The sequence below is a fragment of the Rhinolophus sinicus genome, chromosome 2, assembly GCF_057876585.1.
Source record: "Rhinolophus sinicus isolate RSI-liver-muscle chromosome 2, RSI-T2T, whole genome shotgun sequence".
In the NCBI taxonomy this organism is placed as follows: domain Eukaryota; kingdom Metazoa; phylum Chordata; class Mammalia; order Chiroptera; family Rhinolophidae; genus Rhinolophus; species Rhinolophus sinicus.
The window spans coordinates 120,437,478-120,455,865 of NC_142502.1; positions in this window are offsets into that span (position 1 = coordinate 120,437,478).

Below are 18,388 nucleotides of genomic sequence, written 5' to 3' on the forward strand. Positions count from 1 at the left end.
CTTGACTTAAATGCGTTCACTTCAAAAGATTGGGTACATATCATTTTTCTGATGCAAAAAATTTTTTCTAATACCTAGAACCTGGTTTAGATTAAATAGAGAAAAAGGGAAACCTAAGATGTTCGTCTTCAGATACACATTTTGAAATTAACTCTCATCTAATTTCAAATAAATAATCCATCATGTGTATTAAAATATGTTTACCACATTTTAGTAAAGTACACTTAGAGGAGAAAATACCAGAAGAATAGAATATTTTAAACCATTTAAAAGTAGAAAATTTGTCCACTAGAAATATATTTCAAATGAGAATTATCCAAAATTATTGATTTAAAATTGGAAATATATAAAATCATATCGTTATAGAGTTCTAAGGATAGATACAAAGTATTTCTGTAAATATACAGCATGTTTTTAATATTGATTTTCTATATAATTACAAATAACTTTCAGTTTGTAAATCTTTGACAACTTTTGAGGTACTGTGACTAGTAAGAACTCATGTCTGTAGGAACTTCTTTTGCCCAAAAAAATTATCGAAAGGCTGACATTATGCATCTTTTCCCTCACAGTATTATAAAGCTCAGTGAATGTTAAGTGTCACTATAAATAGAGGTAGGTGAAAGGGGTGGTATGACCATGATAAATTTCATTGGTCCAGCTTGGGTTTTAGTTTCTTAACCTTTAAAAGCAGTTTATAATACAGTCTCCCTTTCCTCATCTATTCACATGATTATCATCATCAAATTCCCACCAAGTAATGTGTTCAAATACTAACAGAATAACCATATTTAAGCATGTGAAAGTTCACACAAACTTAACAAAGACTTGTCATCTTTGCAAACATACACAAAATCTAAACGTGATACTCTGTCACAAACCACAGCAATATTACATATTTCTAATTTTACCAAAGTAATAAAGAGCAAAATTAGTTAGTACTTTTCACTATAACTTAATCTCTGTCCTTCATTTATCATTCATTCATTTATGCACTCATTCAGGACTTCACTCATTCCTTGTTTCAGTTGGTCAATGATTATCAATAAATGTTCACAATGTTGCAAGCATGGCAGTATGTCATGCAGGAGACCCTGCTCGCTGCGCCATTTGTCGTGCAAGGCTGCCGGCAGGGTCTCTGGTCCCATTCCCCACATAAGAAAGCAGGACATGGTGAGGCCAAAAAGGAACACCCACGGAGCCATAGGTAGAGGAGTCATATCACTATATTCTCGCTGGCGGCATCCGCCTCTCTGCAATCCGCTTTTGCTAGCTCAGCCACCATCTTCTTGCTAGCCCCCATTTTCTGCTAGCATAGCCACAGCAGTTATATTAGTGACCAATGGCTCACTGGTTACAGCTGACGGCCAACTAGCCACAGCTGATGGCCATCCAGTCAGTTGATGGCCATTTACTACCTGAGCCAGCACTTTTCTATATGAGGCCGAGAGCCTGGAAACTGCTTTCTGTGTCTCTGTCCCCACACAGTATCACTGGAGTCTACAAGGATGAATATGGCTTAATATTTGTTGCCCAGGAATTCACATCCCAGTACAAGAGTCAAATTAGTGAACAAGTAATTACAATGCAACATGGGTTGTAATGGAGCTATGTACAAAGCATGATGGGAGGATGAAGAAGAAATGTTCTGTGTCTTGGAAAGATTGATGATCATGAAAGATGGGCAAATATCCTCTATTGAGAGATTAAAAGGGTGCATGGGTCAGGCAAGGGCCATCTGGGTACATGGAAAAGCAAAGATGAATATATAAAATCATAAAGAATGTGGCCCCTTTAAGGGAAGGGAAGGTGTTTTATTAAAGTAGTGCGTGGGGGTCGTCTAGTGGTGTTGAGAAACAGTAGTCAGCTTTTATTTTTTGTCATCTGCACCTCCTTTTAATCTAAGTTTATCAAGATCTCACTAAATTACTCACCTCTGAGGCCCTGGAAAACTTAAGACCTCACACAAAGGTGTTCATATTAGAAGCTCGTAAATAACCAACATGAATGAAGAAAAATAAAATATTTTAGAAAGAAAATTGTAGGCAAGGACTGAATGAGAATGACATATCAATGAAGTGGGATTATGTCCCTTAGCATTAGCAAGTCATCAAACATTTTTTTTATTTTTTTATTTTAGGGTTTTTGTTTGTTTTTAAATGGGGAAGGGGAACAGGACTTTATTGGGGAACAGTGTGTACTTCCGGGACTTTTCCAAGTCAAGTTGTTGTCCTTTGGATCTTAGTTGTGGAGGGCGCAGCTCAGCTCCAGGTCCAGTTGCCGTTGCTAGTTGCAGGGGGCGCAGCCCACCATCCCTTGCAGGAGTCAAACCAGCAACCTTGTGGTTGATACCCCACGCTCCAACAAACTGAGCCATGTGGCCACTCGGGAGCTGAGTGGCAGCTCATTGACTTCATTCTAATTGCAGAAGGTGCAGCTTGCTGGCCCATGTGGGAATCGAACTGGCAGCCCCCTTGCCCAGAGCTCGCGCTCTAATCAACTGAGCCACCTGTCCCCCCCAGTCATCAAACATTTTAAAGAACACTTACTTTGAACCAATCTCAAACATACAGTGAAAATGCAAGTACAGTACAAAGAACATTTGTTTTTCCTAAACCTTTTGAGGGTAGGTTTCTGACATGATGCCTCAGTACCATTGAATATTTTACTGCGTATTCACTACAAATAAGGACATTCTTTTGCACAACTACAACTCCATCCCAAAATTAGGAATTAACATTGATATGCTATTAGCCTTTAATTGGTAGAATCCACTCAAGTTTTGCCAAAGGTCCCCAAAATGTTACTGTCGTGCAGGGTGTCATGCGGGGTCTCTACTCCCGCTCCCCACATAAGAACACAGGATGTGGCTAGGCCCAAAAGGAACACCCACGGAGCCATAGGTAGAGAAGTCATACCACTGTGGTCTCACTGGAGGCTGGCTTCACACGACGTGCGACCTGCTGTCCGCTTTTCTGCCAACCGACTGACGACCCTCCTCCACTCTCCTTGACTCTGCTCTTCTTCCCTCTGTAGCCACAGCAATTATATTAGTGGCCAATGGCTCAATGGTTACAGCTGGCGGCCAACTAGCCACAGCTGACAGCCATCTACCACCCGAGCCAGCACCCCTCCATATGAGGCCGAGAGCCTGGAAACTGCTGTCTGGGGCTCTGTCCCCACAGTTACTTTTAACAAAAGGACTGAGTCCAGAAACACATGTTGTATTCATTTGTTATGCCTTTTAAGTTCTTTAAATCTGGAATATTTCCTCATGCTTTTCTTGGTTTTTATGAACTTGGTTTTTATGACACATTCACATTTTTAGGCTGGCTCTTTTGCAAAATGTCCTTAATTTGAATTTGTCAAAAGTTTCTTCATGTTTAAACCCAAGTTATGCAACTTTGGCGGAAGTGATACAGTGTTCTTTCGTTGCATCCTATCCAGCATCACACTGTCAAGCGTCAATTTCTTTCTTTATTAGTGCTGTTATTTTTCATCACATGATTAAGGGGATATCACTTAGACTTCTTCAATATAAAGTAACTCATCTTCCCTGTGTAATTTAATAAATATTTTGTGGGAAGGTAATTTGTGGCTATGCAAATATCACATTCCTTATTCAAATGTCTACTTATATATTTGTTTCTATCCAGATACACATAGTGATTCCTAATTTAATCAAAGAGTTATACCTCTTTTTAAAATTTATTTTGATTTTTTATTAGTTTCAGGCATACAAAACAATATAATAGTTAGATATTTACACCCCTCACAAAGTGATAACCCCCTCCCCCAATCTACTACCCCTCTGACATTGCACACTGCCGTTACATTTCCACTGTCTCTATTCCTTATGCTGCACTCCGCTTCTTGTGACTACATATATATATATATATATATATATATATATATATATATATATATATATATATATATATATATTAAATTATATATTATATATTATATACAATACATATTATATAATATATATATATTATTATTATTATTATAGTTGACATTCATTATTATTCAGCTTCAGCTTCAGGTGTACAGTGCAGTGATCAGGCATCTACATCATCCCTGAAGTGGTCTCCCTAATAAGACAAGTATCCATTGGATACCCTACCAATTCTTTACAACATTATTGATTACATTCCCCAACCTGACTTTCGTATCCCTGTGGGAATCTTGTGGTTACCAATTTTGTTTTCTAATCCCCTCATCTTCTCCCTCCTCCTCCTAATCCCCTCCCCTCTAGCAACCCTCAGTTTTTCCTCTGTATCTCTGAGACTGTTTCTGATTAGTTTGTTCATTTGTTCTGTTCTTTAGATTCCACATATAAGGGAGATCATATGGTATTTGTCTTTCTCCGTCTGACGTATTTCACTTAGCATAATGTTCTCTAGGTCCATCCATATTATTGCAAGTGGTAAGATTTCATTCTTCTTTATGGCTAAGTGATACTCCATTGTATAAATGTACCACAGTTTCTTAATCCAGTCATCTACCGATGGGCATTTCAGTTGTTTCCATGTCTTGTCTATTGTGAATAGCACTGCAATAAACGTAGGAGTGCACATATTTTTTTGCGGTTATACCCTTTATAATCATTATTTCTTTTGATAATCAAATTGTACCATATCTCAGAGAACTTTCTCAATTTCTGACAAGTTGCAGTCATATGTTGAGTACTTCCTCACTTTAAGGGGCATTAAGATGTTCCAAGTTCATCTTGTAGTTTTCTGCCTCACCACTAGATTGTCATTTCTGCAAGCTGTCCTGACCTGTAGCATGGAATTTAGAAATCAAAAGCTAGGTGCCAGGAGTGCACATTGATCTTGGGGTAGTACTTCTTTCAGGCTCAGTCATTGGATGAGAAACACACACACACACACACACACACACACACACACACACATATTCACTCATGTGTGTCTAAATCTATATATCTAGCTATCAATATTGAAAGTAATGTGTTAACACTGATATCTTCATTCCAATCCAGCATCTCAGAATCCATTCCAGTAGTTACCCTTTATGTGCAACTCCTTATACAAACAGAAAACTGCTTCTATTGTCACCAATGTACTCCATTCATCCATCTTCCTGTCTGTAACTCATCTGTCACTACCATCCCCATGCCTTTTCTTTCCTCACTCTGACATTCTTACCAGGTTGACTGCCACTAACTCTTCACTATCATCTGATGCTACTCAAGCTTCAACACCTTCTGTGATATTAAGATCTTTGAACAAGGTCAAATTTTGTTTTGGGATGGTGACATGGCAGCAGGATTGCTAAACTCAAAGCAGTAGAGATTGACATCTGCAGTTTCAATGAGCTATTTAAGGCAAATATTCAGGCAACGGGTGATGAGGACAGTGAGATGAGGGACAGATTCAAGATGGTATCTCTGATAAAACACCCTGAGAGTAGGGAAGTCCATGAAGTGGTTGATGAAAATACCAAGTTTCATGATTTGAGGCTCTAAGTGAATTTCTCAAAATTGTGAATATAGGATAGAGATAAGATCATTGTTTGTTTTGTAGGAATTTGTTTTAGAGGTGGAAAGAAGATAATTTTAGATTTGGACGTGTTGAGTATTAGATGTTGGTGAGGAAAATTTTTTTTTCTAGGGAAATAGTCTTGGTAGAATCCCGGTTGTACTGAGTTAAAGAATGAATGAGGTTTAGATGTCTTATAATGGCAAAATGAAACTAAGTGTATCTTGGTTATGTTCTTTCAAAATTTTGTTTTTGGTGGTGGTGGTTTATTTGTTAATTTCATGACTTTAATTTCTTCTCTCAGATAAAGACAGCTGTAGAATATCCTCCCTACATCCAATATATATATATATATATATATATATATATATATATATATATATATATATATTATTTTTTTTTTTTGTCCTGTTCTGCCTCACTTTCTTTCATCTCCACTTACTGTCTCTCTCCTAGGTGGTTGGCTAATGTGATAAAGAACCAGATTCACTATAGAAAAACAGATAGAACAGGAAATGATATGATGATTAGAGCTAGTCTACTTATATTTTCCTTTTCTAGTTCTGCATATTTACAATTGTATTAGCTTCCTTTCACTGCTGTAACAAATTACAGCAAACTTAGAAGCTTAGAACATAAAAAGTATATTCTGTTTCAATTCTGGAGGTCATAAGTCTTAAATGGGGCTTTTGGGCTAAAATCATGGTGTTGGCAGAACTTCATTCATTCTGGACTCTCTAGGGAAGACTGTTTCCTTGCTTTTTCTGGTTTCTATAATAGGCTCACATTCCTTCAGTAGTGGCCACTTCCTTCATTTTCAGAGTGCATCACACCAACCTCTGCCTCTTTTGTCACATCTCATCTCTTTATGACATTGACCTCATACATTCCTCTTATAAAAATCTCTGTCATTATATTGGGTCCACTTGGATTACCCAAGATAGCCTCTTTCAAGATATTTAACTGAATCACACGGGAAAAGTCCCTTTATCATATAAGGTCACATATTCACTGGTTTTGGGGATTTGGACATGAACTTCATTGGAGAGTGCTATTATTCTATTAGCTGTACTCAACAGAGTGCACAACACTTTGCACTATGCAAAAGTACTTTTTTCACAATTACTTAGCACTGTGTATAGCACCTAAAGTGTAGTTTCTCAGTGAATCCTTAAAATAAGCCTACAAGGTACATACCATTATTGCATGCTATTTTATAGATAGGGACATACCGAGTCTAAGTAACTTACCAAAAGTCATATAGTTGGTAAATGTTATAACTCAGAAATTCACCCAAATGTGTGACTCAAAAATCTTTAATTGCAAACAATGAGTATACAAACTAGATAGAGCAGGTGTTATTTTTATTCCCATGCTATAGATAGTGACACCAAGGATTTAAAGAAATCCAGTGATACAATAACAATAAAAAGTAGATACATAATAGCAGAAGAGTTGCTGCAAGGCTTCTGGATTTAAGTGGTAGGATCTTGCCGATGGACAGACATCCTGGTTATATTTTGTGTCCAAGTTCCACTTTCTCTCCAGCAAGGCTCTGGCATTTGGGTAGATGAGTGGACATTATAACTCAGATAATGGGAAAACCAAGGAAGAGTGGGAGGCATACATATGGTAAAATAAAGGGAAATATGATGGTAGAAAAAAGAAGCCAGAGGGTAAGGGGGGCGGGGGTGGGGGGTGGGAGATGAGGGTAAGGGGGATCGAATATATGGTGATGGAAGGAGAACTGACTCTGGGTGATGAACACACAATGGGATTTATAGATGATGTAATACAGAATTGTACACCTGAAATCTATGTAATTTTACTAACAATTGTCACCCCAATAAATTTAATTTAAAAAAAAAGAAAAAAGAATAAAGAGGGGAAAGGAGAAGGATAGTTTGAAGAGGAGGGACTGCAGATGATGCTTGGCTCTCGGAACCATTTGTGATCCTGTTATCTGTGTAACTGGATTTGATGGTTTAGGGATGGAATTTTGGTGACTGTTGTGGCTGGATTCCCCAGGGAGGCAATATTGTCTAAGACAACATTTAGAAGTCCATTTACTTCTTTCCATATATGAGACATTAGCAACTACAAATGGAATGCCTACTGAAGTTTTGCTTGTTTTCCCCTCAAGAGTCTATATTTTCCTGAACAATTGCAATGATAATTTAAGAGTTTCTAAAATTAATTTCATCAAATATTTCTCTCATCGGAACACAGAAACACACTGATGAGATATATGTAAAATTAACCCAAAATGTAACTGAAAACTGAATATGATTTTCAGTTTCCTTTCCCTTTTATGACCACAAAACCTGATTTTTAGCAGGAGACAGAAGACTTTAAGAAACTGGATTATAACCATGCCCAATTACTAATGCTACCATCACCACCACCAACTCCTTTTTCAAATTAAATTTGTTGGGGTGACAATGGTTAGCAGAATTATATAGATTTCAGGTGTACCTTTCTATAATACATCATCTATATGTCACATTGTGTGTTTACCACCCAGAGTCAGTTCTCCTTCCATCACCAATAACTTTTAGGCCACAAGTGTCATTTTTCGAATCTTGACCATGTGGCAGACAGCTTAGTCAATCAATGCAATGTTCTGTCATTCAAATGCTGTAAGTTCTTTGGTGATTTCAGAGTGGTAAAACACCATGCTATAATAACTTCGTATGACTTCCAAGACTTTAACTGGATGTCTTTTGATAATAGTAGCTACTCAGTCAAATGCAGAATGACTGGTACACCTTAAGATTAATGTCACCCAAGGCTTCAGCAAACATGTGTGTTATTCTCAAACATCAACTCATAAGTTTTAGATAATGTGGGATGATGTAGACGAGCATTAGCCAATGATAACGTATCAGTCTCTAGATGGTTAACCCTTTAACCCTTACCTGATAATTCTTCCATTTGTTAGCTTTGGGACCATGGACAGATAACATACCTTCTCTGAGCTTTAGATTCTTCATAATACTGATTTCATGAAAATGTTACATTGAGTGAAATTGTACAAATACTTTTGGGAAAAAGAGTTTGGAAAATATGGCAGATTTGAATCCGCCACTTAGCTTCTGCTACCTATCTATGTATTCTTAAGGCAGTATGTGACCTCTTCTAGCTTTATTCCTCTGTGTGTTGTATGTGTGTGTTTGTGCACATGTGTATGTGTAAAAGGGATAAGTACTACCTTATATATAAGTTTTATGATGATTGAAAGCTAGTGGCAAATAGTAGCTGGTCAACATGTTAGTACCCTTTTATTTTCTTTCCATGTGACCTCCCTGAAGGAGACAATGAAAATGGGAAGTTTACTTGTTTTGCAACAAGGAGAACTTTTGCCATGGTGGGAATGTGGAGACTGAGGAAGGAATAGAGTCTGAATTCATCCACTACGCAGCATAATGAAGAATTCAATAAACTAGCAGTTGGCAAACCTCCCTGGAACCAAGTGGACAAGATCCTTATCTTTTCTGAGCCTGAATTTTACAATCTGTAAAGAGATGTATAATTCTGCCTTCTTTTGCTTCAGAGTGCTGCTGAGTGGGCCACTGGCACAGATATTAGAGAAATATCTCAAAAAACAAAGCATTACAAAAAGATAAGAAATCTTTACCAATATATCTTGAGCAATGATTACATTGCTTCTAATACCTGATGATCAGAAACTATTCTGAAAATATAACCTCAACTGTGCATATGCATTTGTACTGAAACTTTTCGGATTGTTCCCACGTGGCTCCGTAATCCAGTTTATTTAACTAACCTTTCATTATTTTTCCCCTCAACATACAACCTCTGCTCTGCCCAGTTCTATTTCCTCTGCATACCTGATATATGGTATGCAGATGGTGGCTACTTTTGGCCCAGCCTCGTACCTGGCCAAAATTGGTCTCTTTCTCTGAGCAGGAGGCACTTTCTAATCTGGTCTTTGCTCACCATGAAAGACCTAATTGAACTTCCTTTCGTCTGGACTGCTTTAGCACTTTGAGTCAACATCACATAATTTAACATTTAATTATATTTTAAAAATGGAGTGAAGGAATATATCCAGACCAAAAGCGATTCATTTATTTTAGTGATAGACCAAGCTAGAAAAAGAGAGGAAAAAAGTGATTTCTATTAAGTATGGCCTACCTCGCCAGAAACAAGCCAATCAACCATGCGATTTTTATTTATGTTTCCTTTTCATTTCCTGAGGGCAAATATATATTCTACCCCCTCCAAGATGTCAAGTAGTGAGCAGCCATAAATCACTAGTGATGTGCTGAAACTAAGCTTTTTAGGGGACCAGAAGAATGACTGGAGGATTATTTTTAGCAATATCCACAAAATAAGGTCACTAGTAAGAAACATATAGAAAAAAAAACACGAAAAAACAGGGACATCTTTGTCAGATAATATTTCAAGAGATATTCAGCAATCAGTAGGGAAAATATCAATATATTTCTAGTAGCTGAGATCATTTGAATGGATTAAACAACAACTGACATAGGTTTAATTTTCTAGTTATTTCTTCTGTATATATAACTAAGGCTAAAATTTTATGAAAGTTTTAAAAAGTAAACATAACATGATTTAAACATCCTGGTTACTTTTTTCCCCACTATTTGAGAGGCAGTCTAATATATTCAAAGACTGTGGATTTTGAAATCATAGTTTTTGCGTGTATTAGTTGTCTGACCTAGAGTAAAAATTCAATTTCACTAAATCTAAATTTTCTCACCATACAATGGGAATAATAATGTCCACCTCACTATTATTGAGGATTGATGTAAAGAATAAATGGAAAATTGAACCTATGCTTTCTGGTGCTTCAGTAAGTATCAAACACATGTTAGTTACTTCTTCCTTCTCCTTGTTTAGATTCTACATATTTATTTTAATGATTCAGCTCTCATAAAGAATTTAAAAACCCTAATATTTTAGAAGAACTCATTATTAGAATCCATTATTTGGGATTGCCATTAGAGTCTGAAACAAATTATTTTGATTATTACTGACCATTGATGTAGCTTTTTAAAGGAAATGGTTTAAATAACGTATAGCTCATCCAAAAAGTAAGAGAGACATCACAAAAATAATAGGAAAAAAGTATCTTTGAGGAACATAGACTCTATACTGAAAAGACATTTTAATACCTTCTATGCAAATATGACACATAAAAGGCCCTATAACATACTGATAATTATCATATTTAAAATTATACACATGCACGTGTGCATGCACACAGACACACACACACGCACCACATATCTCTCTTACCTGTGATATACATATGCAGAAATTTAATTAAGTGGGAATATAACTACATTTTTAAAAATTGTAATCAGTGGACACTGAGTTATCATTGTTTCCATTACAAATGCTTTTAAAAATTAATTATCTAGTTAATTAAAATTTTAAGTATAGTTAGCATACAATGTTATATTAGTTATATTAGCTTCAGGTGTACAGCACAGTGATTCAACATTTTTATACCTTATAGTGTGATCACCCCACTATTTTTAGTAACCATCTGTCACTATGCAAACTTATCACAATACTATTGGCTATATTACACTTCCCCCCTTTTCTTCTTTTTTTCATTTTTAAAGTTAAAAATGATTTTATAGTTTCAGGTGTACAAAGCAAAGTACTAGTTAGACATTTAAACCCTTCATAAAGTGAAAACACACCCCCAAGCTACTATCCCTCTGACATCTTATATAGCTGTTACAATACCATCAACAATCTTCCCTATGTTGTAGTCCACATCCCTTGACTATATATACCTATACATTTAGTTATAGTTGACATTCAATATCATTCTACTTCAGCTCTTCAGGTGTATAGCACATTGGTCAGACATCTACACAGTCTATGACGTGATCCCCCTGATAAGTCCAGTGCCCATCTGACACCTTACATGATCTTTACAATGTTGTCGATTATATTCCCCAAACTGTATTAACTATCAATTTATACTTCTTAAGGCCTTCACCTTTTTCACCCTGCCCTCAACCCCTTTCCCATCTATCACCCTGATAGATCTAATACCTATCTGGCACCATACCTAGTTATTACAATATTGTTGACTATGTTCCTTATGCGATAACCTACGTCCCCATGACCACTGTATAACACCCAATTTGTTCTTAATCCCTTCCCCTTCACCATCCTTATCCCTCCTCCCATCTTAAAGAAGTCCCTCTAAAAGTCCTTGTAATACTGGTTTGGTGGTGATGAACTATTTCAGCTTTTTCTTGTCTGGGAAGCTCCTCATCTGTCCTTCATTTCTGAATGACAGCCTTGCTGGGTAGAACAATCTTAGTTGTATGCTTAGTTGTATGCTTTTCATCACTTGGAATATTTCCTGCCACACCCTTCTTGCTTGCAAAGTTTCTGTTGAGAAATCAGCTGATAGTCTTATGGGAGCTCCCTTGTAGGTAACTAACTGCTTTTCTCTTGGTGTTTTTAAGATTCTCTCTTTGTATTTAACTTGTGGCATTTTCATTATGATGTGTCTTGGTGTGTGCCTCTTTGGGTTTATCTTGTTCGGGACTCTCTGTGCTTCCTAAACTTATATGTCCATTTCCTTCACCAGGTTAGGGAAATTTTCTATCATTGTTTCTTCAAATATGTTTTCAGTTCCTTGCTCTCTCTCTTCTCCTTCTGGTACCCCAATAATGCAAATGTTGGTATGCTTGATATTGTACTGGAGGCCACTTAAACTTTCCTCAATTTTCTGGATTCTTTTTTCTTTTTGCTGTTCTGGTTGCTGTTGTCTGCTACCTTATTTTCTACATTGCTGGTTGGATGCTCTGCTTCATCTAATCTACTGTTGATTCCCAGTAATACATTCTTTGTTTCCATTACTGTATCCTTTATTTCTGACTCGTTCTTTTTCATGGTTTCCATCTCCATTTTTATGAGATCATTGAGGATTCTTATAACCATTGTTTGGAACTCTGTGTCTGATAGATTGCTTGTCACCATTTCTCTTCGTTCTTTTTTCTGGAGCTCTGTTCTGTTCTTTCATTTGGGTCATGTTTCTTTGTCTCCCCATTTGGCTGCCTCCTTGTGTTTGTTTCTATGTATTAGATAGGGCTGCTATGTCTTCTGGTCTTAGTAGAGTGGACTTACATTTTTGGTGTGCTGTGGGTTCAGTGGTGCAGTCTTTCTGGTCACCTGAGCCAAGAGCATTAGGTGCATCCCTTGTGTGGGTTGTGTGTGCCCTCCTCTTGTATTTGAGTCTTGGTTGATAACTGCACATTAATGTGAGGGACAGATCCTTGGGCTCCCTGGTAATTACGACTGGGCTGGACTACAGTGGAAGGGTTGTTATGCAGGGGCTGATCCTACAGACCAGGATCTGCCTCAGCAGGACTCTGGTGCCTGCCCAATCTGCCTCTTGGGTGTATTGTAGTTGGAGATGGCTAGGTGATGCTCCAGCTCCTTTTGAAGCTGGCCACCGGGGGTGCCAGTCCCAGGACCACCTTGGAAGTGATCTACTGTAGGTCTACTTCACCACAGCCTGTGCCCCACCTGGAGTCAGAAAGAAATCCACCGATATCTGCCACTGTACAGTGCTTGGAAGCACCTTTGAGAGACCAAGCCACAAACCTAGACCGGCTGCCACTAGTGCTGGCTTAGGGCTCCTCAGCCAGAGGTACAGGATATGCTCAAGCCAGATGCTGCTTGTCTGGGTTTTGCGAACCTTTGAGAGACCCTAGGAGATGTGGTCTGCATGAGAAAGACACTGAAAGCAGCCTGACTGTGCCCAAAAGTTGGGCAGGGCCAGGTCTCAAATTGCCATGGTGGGGCAAGTAAACAGTAGAGACGCAGAAATGGTGGCCGCCTGTGTTCGCATGCCAGGAAGGTGGAGGGCTCAACAAAGACACATTGGTTTCCACTAGCTCCCCTGTCCAAGAGAAAGCAGCCTCTCCAGCCTCCATCCCAAGCCAGACAACTCAATTTCCCACCTTTTGTCCATGCTGCCTTTCCAGCTGCTGCCCCAGCACTGGAGCTCAGAGCGAGTGATTCCATTGGTGGGTAAGTCCACGTGAACAGTCCCTTTAAGAGAAGCTCCTGAGAGTGCAACCGCACTGTCTCACTCAATCACAATCTCTGCTGTTTCTCACAACCAAACATTATGGGGACTTCTCTCCCCAGCCCTGGAACCTTGGGCTGGGGTGGGGCTGGCATCTCTCACTCCTTTAGGGGGTGGGGGCACCCACAGCCGAAATAGCGCTCCCAGTCTTTAATGATAACACGTGGGTGTTGAACCAGCCTGTTCCATGTCTCTGACCTTCCTACCAGTCTGGAGGTGGCTTGTTCTGCATGTCCCTATTTGAAAGGCTTCAGTTGAGCTTGATTTTAGGCTATTTTCAATAATGGTTGTTTTGCAGATTAGTTGTAATTTTGATGTGGTTGTGAAACAACACCATTTTGGTTGTCTCCTCTACCCTTCCCTTTTTTCACCCATCCCCTCACCCCTTTCTCTTTGGTAACCATTGCTTTGGCCTCTATTTCAATGAATGAGCATTTGTTTTGTTTTGTCCGTCCACTTTTTTTATTTGTTTTGTTTTGTTGTTTTGCTTTGGTTTTTAGATTTCACATATAAGTGAAACCATACAGCATTTGTGTTTCTCTACCTGACCTACTTGCAACAACATGGATGGACCTAGAGGGTACTACGGTAAGTGAAATAGCCATTTGAAATGGTTCAAGTGACAAAGCATATCACCAATTATTGAAATGCACCTCTGTATAGACAGTATGTTATTAAATGCTAACGACAGATACTTTTTAATTAAGCTTTTTATTGGGAAATTATAAATTCACATACAGGTGTGAGAAATAATGCAGAAACATTCCCCCTAATTTTTACCCACTTTTCCTCTGTGGTAACATCTTGCAAAACTATTATAAAATATTAAAACTAAGACATTGACATTGATACAATCAAAATACAGCACAATCCTTTCGCCATAAGAGTCCTTTATGATGTTCTGGTTTAAGCTCACCCACTTCCGTCCACCTCTACTCCAATCTTAACCTCTGTTAGCTAGTAGTCTACTCTCCATTTCTTTCTTATTTTGAGAATATATAAATAGAATCCTACAGCATGTAACTTTGGGATTGGCTTTTTTTCTCTCAGCCTAATTCGCTGGAGATTTACCCAGATTGTTGTGTATATCTTTTTTTTTTTTTTTTTTTTTTTCGTATTTATTGCTGAGTGGTATTCCATGATAAAATGTATCACAGTTTGTTTAACCATTGACCCCCCAGAAGACATATGAGCTGTTCCCAGTTTGGGACTATTATGAATGGAGCTGCTATAAATGTTCTTCTGTTAATTGGTGTGTGAACATAAGTCTTCAATTCTTTGAATAAATGTCCAGTAATGCAATTGTTGCATCATATGTAGTTGCATGTTTAGTTTTAAGATTTCACAGTTTTCCAGAGTGAGTATGCCATTTTACATTCCCACCAGCAGTGTATGCATGATTCATTTCTCCACATCCTTGTCAGAATTTGATGTCAGAATATTTTATTTCAACCATTGTGATAAGTGTATTGTGATAAGTGTATTGTGATATCTCACTGTGGATTTAATTTGCATATTATGATGGTTAATGATGGTGAAAAACTTTTTATGTGCTTGTCTTCTGTCTATCCTCATATGTGACATGTATCTTTGTGTTTTTGCCCATTTTCTGATTAGATTTTTTTTTGTTTTACTGTTAAGTAAGGAATAACTTTTTAGAGTTCTTTATATATACTAGATACCAACCCTTTATTAGATCTGTTGTTTGCAAATATTTTCTTGCACTCTGCAATTGTTCTTTTATTCTCTTACTGAGGTTTTTCACAGAGAAAATATTTTTAGTTTTGATGAAGTTCAGTCTATCCATTTCTTCCTTTCATGGAATAACTTTCTGGGTATAAAGTCTGAGAACTCTGCCTAGTCCTGTACTAAAGGTTTTTTTCTACGTTTTTGTCTAAAAGTTTTATATTGTTTCTAAGTCTATGATGCATCTTGAGTTCATATTTGTATCAGGTATGAGACTAAAGTCAGAGTTCATTTTTTTCTTCATAGATATTCAATTCCCCAACACCATTTGTTGAAAGGCTATCATTCCATCATTGAATTGTTTTGCATCTTTGTCACCTTTGCCAAAAATATGCCCTTTGAACATCTTTGGGTGGGTCTATGTCTGGAATCTATCTCTCTCTCTCTCTCTCTCTCTCTCTCTCTCTCTCTCTCTCTCTCTCTCTCTTTCATTGATCTGTGTGTCTATCACCGTCAATACCACAGTCCTGATTATTGTAGCTATTTAATATGCTATATACTAAACAGGTAGACTGATTCCTCCCATATTATTATTATTATTATTAAAAATGTATTGGCTATTCTAGTCCTTTGCTTTTTTACATAAATTTTATAATCATTTTGTCTTTATCTCAGGAATTGCGTTAGGTTGTATATCAATTTGGGGAGAATTTACATCTTTACTATGTCGAGTTGTCCAAAACCCATAAATATAATGTGCCTTTACATTTTATGTAGATCATGAATTTCTTCCATCAGCATTGTTGAGTTTTCAGTATGCAAGTCCTGTACATGTTTTGTTAAATTTATAGTTCAGTACTATTTTCTTTTGAGGAGTCTGGCTTCTGGCCAAAATTCTACATATGATTTTTTAGACCTGACCAGAGTCAGTTACAAAAGCTTTACCTGGCAGGCCTCATGGGAGAAGCTGCCCTTCCCATACCAGTGTCCATCTGCAACACTGCAGTCTCTGAAGGAAGTTCCAGTCAAGGACTCAGGCCACTCACCCAGCCATGCTCTTACACCTATCTACATTCCTGGTCCAGGTATCTTCTTTAGGAGACCTTTGCATCTAAGGCCATAGGCAGAAAACTTTTGTTGGCACCTGTGTCAAAGACCTCCCTCTCAGAGGGAAATGGGGGAATTTGAAGACCCTTTTCCTCCTTGGACTCAGTATCCATTTCTATTCCACATCCAGCCTTTCCCAATCGCCTTGTCCCCAGGCCTCAGGTCCTTAACAAGGCAGGGACCTTTCATTCAAGAATCCCCAGAAGTGAGACTTCCTTCACACAATGGACCCTGCACCATGGCAGGACAATGTAACAGGAGGGAGTTGTTCTTTACCTGGTTTAGTCTCTTGCTGAAAGTGGTCACCGCAAATGATTAAGGGCTTGACTCTTGCTTTCATTTTTGGCTTGCTGCTGTAGTGCACACTGCATCACTTGACAATTCAGGTCTCTCTAGCTCAGCTAAGTTTCTAACATCTTCCATTGTTCTCTCCCCATCCCCTCCCTCCCCCCACCCTCTGTGATTGTAGATTGTATTGTTTTTATTAATTTTGGTGTTCACACTTTTATCACTAGTTTATAGAAATACACTTTATTTATGTATGTTTATCTTGACTCCATGATGGCAATCATCTCATCTGGAAATAAGAACAGTTTTACTTCTTTATTTCCCTATCTGTATGACTTTTATTTTCTTTTTGTGCCTTATGTGTTTGGCTAAAACTTCCAGCAGGATACTGAATAACAGTGGGGAGAATGGATATCTTTGCCTTGTTTCTGACCTTAGGGAGAAAGCACTCAGCATTTCAGTATTAAGTATAATGTTAGCTGTAGGTTTTATTAGTAAGTGGTCATTATCAAGTTGGGGAAGTTCCCCTCTATTCTTATGCTTTGAGTTTTAATTATTCATGGTTGCTGAGTTTTGACAAATGCTTTTCCAATATTGATTGAATAATAGTGGGATTTTTTTTTTCTTTTTCAGCCTGTTAATTGAGTGGATTACATTAATTGATTTTCAAATATGGAATCAGACTTGTTTTCCTGGAATAAACCCACTTCATCATGGTGCATAATTCTTTCTGTATTTGAATTCTGTTTGCTAATAGTTTATTAAAGTTTTTATGTTTATAATAATCAAGGAAATTGGTCTGTAGATCTCTTCCTTCCTTTCGTTTTTTGCATTGTTTTTGTGTGATTTTCATATCAGAGTAATAGTCCCTTCATAAATGAATTTGGAAGTATATTATCCTCTTCTATTTTCTGGGAGAGACTGTACAGAATTGATATTAATTTTTCTTTAAACATTTAGTATAGTTCTCCAGTAAAATCATCTGGGCATAGATATTTTGGGAGTAAGTTTTTAAATTACAAATACAATTTCTTTACTAGTTTTATGACTACTCAATTTTCTGTTTCATCTTGGGTAAGTTGTGTTAGTTTGTGTGTGTGTGTGTGTGTGTGTGTGTGTGTGTGTGTTTAGGGAGGGCTTACTTTATATAAGATGTCAAACTTATTTGTATATATTTGTTTATAATATTCTCTTTCTATTCATTTGATTACTGAGGGTACATAGTTGTATTTCATGTTTCATTCCTTGTATAGCTAATTTGTGTCTTTTCTACAATTTTTTGTCAGTTTTGCTAGAAGTTTGCCAGTTTTGTTTGTTATTTCAAAGAACTAGTTATTTGTTTTATTAATTTTCTCTATTGTTTTTCTATTTTCTGTTTCATTCATTTCTACATAAGTTTTTATAATTTCCTTCTTTCTACTTGCTTGGGTCTTCTTTGCTCTTCTTTTTATCATTCTTAATGATAAAGCATAGCTTATTGATTTAAGATGCTTCCTCTTTTTTAAAGTGTGCATTTAGTACTATAAATCCCTCTCTCAGTACTGCTTTAGTGTGTACCACAGATTTTAACACGTTTTATTTTAATTTTTATTCACTTCAAAGAATTTTTAAAATTTTCTTTGAGGAGATTTCCTCTTTGACCCATGGAATATTGAGAAGTGTGTTTAATTTCCAATTATTTAGAAAT